Below are 9,393 nucleotides of genomic sequence, written 5' to 3'. Positions count from 1 at the left end.
TTGCTGCTCTGTCTGTGGTGGCACCTTGCTGCTCTGTCTGTGGTGGCACCTTGCTGCTCAGTCTGTGGTGGCACCTTGCTGCTCTATCTGTGGCACCTTGCTGCTCAGTCTGTGGCACCTTGCTGCTCTGTCTGTGGTGGCACCTTGCTGCTCAGTCTGTGGTGGCACCTTGCTGCTCTATCTGTGGCACCTTGCTGCTCTGTCTGTGGTGGCACATTGCTGCTCTGTCTGTGGCACCTTTCTGCTCAGTCTGGTGGCACCTTGCTGCTCTGTCTCTGGTGGCAGCTTGCTGCTCTGTCTCTGGTGGCACCTTGCTGCTCTGTCTGTGGTGGCACCTTGCTGCTCTGTCTCTGGTGGCACCTTGCTGCTCTGTCTGTGGTGGCACCTTGCTGCTCTGTCTCTGGTGGCACCTTGCTGCTCTGTCTGTGGTGGCACCTTGCTGCTCTGTCTGTGGCACCTTGCTGCTCTGTCTGTGGTGGCACCTTGCTGCTCTGTCTGTGGTGGCACCTTGCTGCTCAGTCTGTGGCACCTTGCTGCTCAGTCTGGTGGCACCTTGCTGCTCAATCTGTGGTGGCACCTTGCTGCTCTGTCTGTGGTGGCACCTTGCTGCTCTGTCTGGTGGCACCTTGCTGCTCTGTCTGTGGTGGCACCTTGCTGCTCTGTCTGTGGTGGCCCAGTGGACGACCAACACGCCATGTGGCTTGGGAGGTAGAGCGGTCGTCTGGTAATCCCGAGGTTCCCAGTTTGATTTCCACTCCTCCCAGGCAGCGTGTCGAAGTGTCCTTGAGCAAGACACTTAACCCATAACTGCTCCCCGATTAACAGGTCGGCACCTTGCACGGTGTGCGAATGTGTGAGTGAATGGGTGAATGTCATGAACAACATGTTTTAAAGCGCTTTGGATAAAGTAACTATATAAGAGAGAGTATAAGGATTCACAATGTGTCAGCCCTTATAAGGGCATATTTATAGCCAAGCCCCTTTTAGTTTGATTGATTGATTGAACTTTTGAGCCCTCTGATTGGTCGAGGATTCAACGAGGCAGGACATCCGGTTTCGAGGGGAGGGACATCCGGTTTAGGAGGGGAGGGACATCTGGTTACGGAAGGGGAGGAGTTTTCAGATTTTTTTTTCAAAATAAAGGTTTTTCAAAATAAGTTTTTTTTATTGTCAGAAATAAAAGATTCAAAAAGTTTTTTTTATTTTCAGATTGTATTTGTGTATTCCATGGTCTTCACAATATGTATTTGTGTATTCCAAGGTTTTCAGAATAAACATTTAAAATATCTGTGTGTGTGTGTATCTTAAGAATATAGTTTTACAATAAGTATTCCAAGGTTTTCAGATTAAACATTTAAGAATATGTATTTGTGTATCTTAAGAATATAGTTTCACAATAAGTATTCCAAAAGTCTTAAGACTAAGTGTGTGTGTATGTGTGTTTTCTTAATGCCAAATGCAAAATGCACAAGAGTGTTTTCAAAGGGGAATTAAGAAAAAATATCTCTGTCAGTTTGGTGTGTGTGTGTGTGTTCAGAAAATGTGTGTGTGTGTGTTCGCTCAAGCGACTGAAACGGAAAACTGTTGGTTCTATGCGATTCTGAAGTGACATCCCCTTAGCTGTCATAGAAGGCGGAAGAATGACGATAGCGAATAGGAGGGCTCAAAACTAGTGTATGCAGCTTCTGTCACTGGCAAAAGATTTACGACGTGTCTTACTTCTCCTTTCTGCAGAAAAAACTCGCAGCCCCCAAGGTGTGGCTGTGCGTGTATGTGCATGTATGTGTGATTTTTTCACATTACAAATGTAATGTGCCTATATTTTAGTTTCTTGGAGATTGCCCAATGCATGTTTAGGGGAATATTTTAGTTTCTTGGAGAATGTCACAATCTTTAGACATTTGTGTTCAGAAAATTACAAATGTAATGTGCCTATATTTTTTAGTTTCATGTGGAAGAGTGTGTTTAAGCAAATGTCTAAATAAAAGAAATACAAATGTAAGTGAATAATAGGCTGATGTTGTTTGAAAAAATAGTTAGAACTTGTAAATAGGGGTTCTAACTAACCACGATAAGTGTTGTGAAGGGCCAGATTAAACTGAATATATATATGTATCGTTTGATATACTTTGTATATTATTTATATATATACACGGAATATCCCTTTACCTGCGTACAGACCAGAGTAATACTCGCTCTCCTATTGGACAGCGCCCCCAGGCGCCAACGCGCAAGCCCCCAGCGGCAAGTTCAAAGACAACTGCAGGCATGTCAGAACATGCCCAGAGTCTGCGTAGTAATACGAGACAAGGACTGAGGTTGGGACTAGATATTCACTTAAGTATAAATACGGCGCGTGTATTTAAACAGCAGCACTTCATTCAGTTCAGTACCTTACCACCTTCACCACGAGTCAACGTGCAGTGAAGTGAGCAACCTTGCGTCTAAATAGAGCATTGAGAACCGCGTGCGAATAGAATGTTAAAGTGTCAGAGTTTAATGAAGTAACGTTGAGTTCGACTTAATCTAATGTGAAGTAATAGTCGATCATTTATTGTATATCGTGCGGCCACAGTTCTTCCGTGTGTAGCCTTACCCATTGGTTCGTCGTGTCTTTAGCTAGTGCACTTATCCAGGCTGTGTGGCCTAAATACGTCGCCCACACCCGAGGAGTCCTAGGCGAGAACCGTTGGACATGTACACAGGAGAATCGGCGCCGGCGATTGCAGAACCATTCCTGGTTGGATTATATTGCTTTGGGACCGTGACCACCGGAGAAGAGCACCGTTGATTCCACTATCGTTTGGGATTTAACCTCGTGAGGATTACCACTCGGGCCTGCCTCGTGGAAGGGGCTGGCTAGCTGTCGTCAATGCTGTCGAGCATCTTGGATTACAACTATTGCTTTTGTCTGCTGATCAAGGGAGTACAAGCACCGACTCCTGTACCTGGAGTCTCTTTATTCCTCGTTGACTCAGACGGAGTACCCGAACATTCCTCTACCCTCCCGGCCTTACACCCCGGAGGGAACCCATTGTCTCCAGTTGGTACCGGTGTTGCCCTATATAATTGCTACTATACCACAGGTGGCGTCAGCTTAGACCCATCATAGGATTCCTGCTATTCTTAGTGACTTATGCTCTTGACTGACTTTACGTATATTCTTCGCCATACAAGCGCGACCCTAATTCTCATTCTGTAACCGAACGTTGCCTAATAATAATAAATTACCCTCCAATAGTATTTCTGTGTCAATGCCGTGTTCTTGTGAGTGTTCACCATCTATATTTGATGTACTGTTTGGCCAGTAATTAAAGTACATAACTAGCAGTGGTTTAATCTATCACAATCTTTAATACAGTCAGGGTTTGTAACCCCTCAGTTATAATTGGTCCTTCGAGCCGGAGGGTATCAGTGTAATATCTAATATAATATTAATATTAACCATGGCCAGCGGTGAACACTCCCCAAGCGGCTCTCCAAAGCTAGAACGCCCGCAGCGCAAACGTCAGCCACCTCCATATCTGGAGGAATTCGCTGTCGTTCTACCCCCTAGCTTATCTAAACAGACGTTAAATACGGATAAAGCGGATAGTCAAAGCATGTCCAATCCTATCGACTTGGCGACCCTGCCAGTAGAGACCCCAGTGGGTTCAAACGAAACTGACTCAGCTCACGGGGGGGACCAGGTGGGACATGACATGACTATACCTCCAGACAGCGTCACCGGGATAGACCCCGGAGCGCTCCAGGATAAAGAAAGCGCTCCAGGGATAGAACCCGACACACAACCAAGAGAAGAGAACCGCGCCCAGGAGATAGACCTCGGAGCGCGCCAGGAGAACAGATCTCCAACAAGCCCTGTCAGCACCCGATCACCTCCGTCAGTGTCATCCCCCAGCGAGGCGGACCAGATACTGGCGCAAGCCTTGATCGCCACACTGACAGCCTCCACCGAACGCGACCGGCTTCAAGCAAAGACGCTTAGTGAGCGCGAACACTCCGCCACGGAAAGAGAGCGCCTCCACGCGCAACTCCAAGCGCAAGCCCTTAGTGAGCGCGAACACTCTGCCGTGGAACGAGAGCGCCTCCGGGCGCAACAATTAAGTGAGCGCGAACACTCTGCCATGGAACGAGAGCGCCTCCAGGCGCAACAATTAAGCGAGCGCGAACACTCTGCAGCGGAACGAGAGCGCCTTCACGCGCAACTCCAAGCGCAAGCCCTTAGTGAACGCGAACACTCTGCAACTGAAAGAGAGCGCTTCCAGGCGCAACAAAGGAGTGAGGACGACCGCATAAGACTGGAGGAAAGGCGCCTTCAGACGGAAGAGAACATTGAAAGAGAACGCGCCAATGCCCAGCGCGAAGCAGAGCGCGACCGGCTGCAGGCGCAGATGATAGAACAATTGATTGCCAGGGCGACACCCCCTCTCTCCGCACGGAGCTCCCGGAGATCATCACGACAAGGGTCTAGGGCACCTTCCCCTACCCGACAAAGCGACCCGGGACCCGGCCAACAGGAGGAACCTGTCTACGTCTCCGACCCCCCTCCCCGACCGGTCCATACGAGACCCAGCCACCGGGAAGAACCGGCCTACATCGCCGAGAGACTGACTAGAAGACTCCAGGACCTAGAAGAGGAAGAGGAAGAGGAGGAATGTCAAGCCCACCAGCAGCAACGTAGGGCTGGGCGATATAACGATAACGATAAATATCGCGATATATTTTAATAATCGATATCGAATATCGAAATTAAAAAAAAATCGAAAAATCGTTTTTTTTTTTTTTTTACCTGCAACAGGGCAGTTTTAAAACCAGAGACAGTGGACAGACTTGTCTTTCTTGCCTGCAAATTAAAGTAATGGCTTTGCTTGTCCAAATGACAATACTGACCAAATTCAGATTTCTTTTTCTCTTGTCCATTTATTTTGTTTGCTTTCTAATTTAAAATACATTTTGAAACCGTCTGTACACAGTAGGCTATGTGTGCTAGCAGAACTAGACACGAGTCACGGTGCACATGTGCGGTGGTTTGTCCACCAAAAAAGCGCCAAAAGATAGAAAAGAAACTAGCAGAGCCAGAATTGTTCAACTCCCCTGGAGCCACAGCCAGCAGAGAAGCCGGTTTACTTTAGCTTTTAAACCAGCTGCAGCCTGAGAACTGTGTGAGGGGATGTAACACTAAAGATGGCGGCAATGACAAAGAATTGCTGCAAAATAAACATACATCCGTTGTTAATAAAATTATTATTTTTTATTTTTTTTATATACTTATAACAATTCGATAATTATCGATATCGAGAAATAAAATAAAATTATCATATCGTTATCGCGATATGATTTTTGTCCATATCGCCCAGCCCTACAGCAACGTACTCTGGACCAGGAGGCCCAGTACAGCCCCGACCACAGCCCCGAGTCACTGCACTACAAACCCCCGACTCAACTCACGGGTGAGTTTGACGTACAGTCAGCACTGAGGAACAGCACCTGGGGACCCGGCCTCTGGTACCCACCAAGTACTAACCCACGACAACACGTACGGGGAGACTCGCCCAGGAGGCCTCTTCCCCTACGCTCACCGATGTGCCAGCCATCCATGGCATCGTACCTTGGCACACCGACGTTCCCAGACTTTACGCGCGAGGACAGAGCACAGTACACGGAATTACGCATGTGTTTGGAGACTATGATGTCCGACGTCCCCGACGAGTCGTACAAATATGCCATCCTCCTCAAGCATCTCAAGGTGCCCAGAGCGCATAACATAGCGCTGGCATATTCCAACTCAAGCACCCCATACTCCGCGGCTCTAGTGGCCCTCGACCAGCGTTATGGACGCATATGGGATTACGTGATCCAAGAAATACGGGATATCGACCGCCTCCCCCCAGCCAAAGACAATAGAGCACTGGATGACCTCTCTATCAAGGTACAATCCCTAGTAGGGATGCTGGGGTCCCAAAAGGAGAAGGGGAGATATGAACTGTATGCAAATTCTAATGTGGAGCGAATACTGGAGAAGCTCCCTCCAGCCCGCCAAGAGCGTTTTCGGCGGCAGAGAGACCACCGTGATCCCGACGGCCCCGAGCCATCCCTCCTAGACCTGGCCGCTTTCCTCGCAAGGGAAGTCAGCAGCCTACGACTGGACACATTCGTGTGGAGTGGATCTAGCCCAAGAGATGGACCTCGGAGGTCCAACGATAACCGCCGGTCAGTGACCGTTATGCACCAGGCCGAGTCAGTGCCGCAGCACAAGAACCACAGCACCCCCCCGACCAAGGGGAAGTGGAAGATTGTATGCCAGTACTGTGAAAAGGAACATTGGCTGTCTCAATGTGACACTTTCAAGAAGCTGACCGCTGACGAGGTGAGTCAGTGGATCAAAGCCAACCGCCGCTGCTTCTGCTGCGCGCGCAGCCATATGGCAGCTGAGTGCCGTTTAAAGAAGAAATGCAGCAAGTGCGACGGCGCCCACTTTGAGGTCCTACACGACAGCAACAAGAAGAAACCCGTACCCCCAAGCAGCTCGAGAGTGAACGTCATGTACATAGACCCTGCGACGAGCGGGAGCTCCCGAGTGCTCTTGAAGGTGGTCCGAGTGATATTAAGCTACGAGGACAAGGTCATGGACACTTACGCCGTCCTAGACGATGGGTCAGAAAAGACTCTCCTCCTCGCATCCGCCGCAGCCCGGCTGGGTCTGCGGGGGAGCGAAGAAACAATGACAATCCGTACCATTAGAAGAGACCTGAAGACCATAAAGGGTGAAAATGTCTCCTTCACGATAGCAGCGGTCGGGCAGCCCGAGAAGCAGTATAGCATTACTAACGCCTTCACCAGCCACGACATAGGCCTGTCACAGTATACCTACCCCATCCCAAAGCTGATGGAAAAATACGTGCACCTACGTCAACTACCTATACCGCTCATCGACGACGCCACCCCGACCCTGCTCATAGGATCCGACCACGCACACCTCATCGTCCCAACGGACCGGGTCCACATCAGGCCCAGAGGCTGTCCAGCAGCGGTCGAGACCCGCCTGGGTTGGACACTACAAGGCCCCCTCTCCGGGTCTTCCAACCGACCGACAGCCACTCGCTGCCTCCACTCGAGGATAAACGAAGAAGACACCGCCCTCTTACAGCACATCGAGAGGCTATGGACATTAGACGCGATGCCCTTTAAGAATGAAAAGAAACTTGTTCGCTCAAAGGAAGACACTTATGCCATAACCCTCCTCGAGCAGAGGACAAAGAGAGTCGAGGTCAATGGAGTGATGAGATACGCAACTCCACTCTTGAGGCGAGAGGGTATGCCCACCCTCCACGCCTCAAGAGAAGCGACAGAGCGATATCTACTGAACACCGAGCGGCGTCTAGCCAGAGACCCCACTCAAGCCACTGTGTACCGCGCTGAGATCGACAAGCTGATCACAGCGGGACACATAAAGAAAATTGACATTCAAGAGGCCGACCAGACGATCGAATCATGGTACGTGCCCCACCACAAGGTCCACCACAACGGCAAGGATCGCATTGTATTCAACTGCAGCTACCAGATCGGACTACAGAATCTGAATAAAGAACTCTTGCCCGGCCCAACACTCGGCCCCTCTCTCCTCGGCGTACTACTACGTTTCCGCCAAGACAAGGTGGCCATCAGCGGCGACATCAAAGGGATGTTCCTGCAGGTGCGACTAGTGGAGGAGGACAAGCCCTTGCTGCGGTTCCTATGGAGAGAGAGGATCAAAGATGAGCAACCATCCATCTACCAATGGGAGGTCCTCCCCTTCGGAACCACATGCAGCCCATGCTGTGCTACGTTCGCACTGCAAAAACATGTGACAGAAGACCCTGAAGCTGACGAGGAAGTCAGACAAAGTGTAGAGAGGAGTTTCTACGTGGACAACTGTCTGCAAAGCGTCTCGACGCCAGAAGAAGCCGAAGCCCTCCTACTCAAGCTCCGCGCCTCACTGATCAAAGGCGGCTTTGATCTCCGGCAGTGGGTCAGCAGTGACCCTCAAGTACTTCGCAGCCTCTCCCCAGAGACAAAGGCAGCAAGCAGCGAGACCTGGATGGCGACCATCCCAGGTGAAGCACAAGAAATGACATTGGGCCTAGTCTGGCGCTTCAAAACAGACTCGCTCCATTACAAATACACACCCCTGACCACGGAGCAGGGAAGGTCGACCCCTCTACCGACCACCAGACGGAGCGTATACAGACTACTCGCAAGGCAATACGACCCGCTGGGGTGTATCCTACCTTACACCACCCGGGCGAAAATGATTGTACGAGAGCTGTGGGACAAGGAACAGGGCTGGGACGACCCCATACCCGAGCACCTAGCTTCCACCTGGAGAGAGTGGGAGAGAGAACTCAACTCGCTCCAAAATGTGAACATACGCCGAAGCTACTTCCCACCCACAGTGCGGCTGGAGACGTGCCAGATGGACCTGCACGTCTTCAGCGACGCCTCCGAAGTGGCCTACGGCTCGGTGGCTAACTTGCGGGCCCGAGAGGAGGGAGGAGAAATACACACAGCCTTCATCCTGGCTCGCTCAAGGATAGCCCCCCGCAAGCAACAATCGATCCCGCGTCTAGAGCTCTGCGCAGCTCTGGTAGGCGCGCAACTCGCCACGTTAATCCAACGTGAACTCACCATCCCGGTGCAATGAACAATCTTGTGGTCAGACTCCATGACCGTACTCACATGGATCCAGTCCGATTCTTGTAGATACAAGGTCTTCGTGGGAGTCAGAATCACAGAGATCCAAGACCTAGTAGGATCAACATGCTGGAGGTACGTGGACACGAAACAGAACCCAGCAGATGTCATCACACGGGGGATGTCCTTAGATGACCTCACACGTCACAATATCTACAGTGACGGTCCTGAGTTCCTCAAGCTCCCGGAAGAAGAGTGGCCTAACCCCACCCCTCGGGAGGCTAGTCAAGAGGAGGCAGAGATCAAGAAATCTATGTTCTGTGGGTTGACGCACACCCCAGTCCCCACTGACCCTAACATAGACGACTGCCTCACCTTTGAGAGTGCGCAGTTAAAGACATTCCTGTGGCACCACCCTGAGGTTCCCCCCACTACCGACATTAACACAGCTAACTACGAAGAGGCAGAACTCCTTCTGCTACAGCGAGCCCAAAGAGACTCGTTCCCCGACGAGCTAGACTGCCTGCAGGGAACAAAGCCAGTCCCGTCAGACAGCAGACTGCTCCACTTGGCCCCCGAGCGCGACACCCATGGCCTCATCAGGGTGGGTGGTCGTCTGAGACGGGCCCCGGACTTAACGGATGACGTCAAGTTTCCTATAGTCCTCAACAGCCGACACAAAGTCACTGAGCTCATCATAAAGAAATACGACGAGGATGT

The sequence above is a fragment of the Notolepis coatsorum genome (assembly GCF_963971535.1).
Source record: "Notolepis coatsorum genome assembly, chromosome: 2".
Taxonomy (NCBI): Eukaryota; Metazoa; Chordata; class Actinopteri; order Aulopiformes; family Paralepididae; genus Notolepis; species Notolepis coatsorum.
Note: the sequence above shows the minus strand (reverse complement) of the source record.